Raw genomic sequence first — 833 nt, 5'->3', positions numbered from 1 at the left:
AGCCAATCCTAATGAGTTTCTACTGCTGGGTGTGGCCTGTTATGCTAATGAGTTCCTGCTGGGCGTGGCCAACTCGGGAGCCAGCCGGAACTCCGTTCCTGTGCGTTCCTGCCCAAAAAAGAGCCCTGCATCTAGATATTTCCTTCCTTCCGTCCTTCCTTCCTTCCTTCCTTCCTTCCTTCCTTCCTTCCTTCCTTCCTTCCTTCCTTCCTTCCTTGAGAGCCAGTTTGGAGTCGTGATTAAGAGTAGCAGACTCGAATCTGGAGAACTGGGCTCGATTTCCCCACCCCTCCACATGAAGCCAACTGGGTGCCCTTGGGCCAGTCACAGTTCTGTCAGAGCTCTCTCAGCCCCTAAAACCAAGCCTAGCTTTCCACCTTAGCACAACGCTAAGAGCTAGAACTTGTGACTGCCAGACAATCTTTGGATCTCCTGGCCAGTTTGGTGTAGTGGTTAAGTGCGTGGACTCTAATCTGGGAGAACCGGGTTTGATTCCACTTGCACCTGGATGACCTTGGGCTCTTCCACTTGCACCTGGCTGGATGACCTTGGGCAAGCTGTAGTTCTGTCAGAGCTGTTCTTGAAAAAGAGCAGTTTCTGTCAGAGCTCTCTCAACCCCGCCTACCTCACAGGGTCTCTGTTGTGGGGAGGGGGAGGGAAAGGAGTTTGTCAGCCGCTCTGAGACTCCCTTGGGTAGTGAAGGGCGGGGTATAAATCCAATCTCTTCTTCTTCTTCTTTTACCTCACGGGGTGTCTGTTGTGGGGAGGGGATGGGAAAGGAGTTTGTGAGCCGCTCTGAGACTCCTTTGGGTAGTGAAGGGCAGGGTATAAAT

This window comes from Gekko japonicus, unplaced genomic scaffold, assembly GCF_001447785.1.
Source record: "Gekko japonicus isolate JY-2015 unplaced genomic scaffold, Gekko_japonicus_V1.1 scaffold5056, whole genome shotgun sequence".
Taxonomy (NCBI): domain Eukaryota; kingdom Metazoa; phylum Chordata; class Lepidosauria; order Squamata; family Gekkonidae; genus Gekko; species Gekko japonicus.
The sequence above is the reverse complement of the archived record's forward strand: the minus strand, read 5'-3'. Positions refer to the sequence as shown.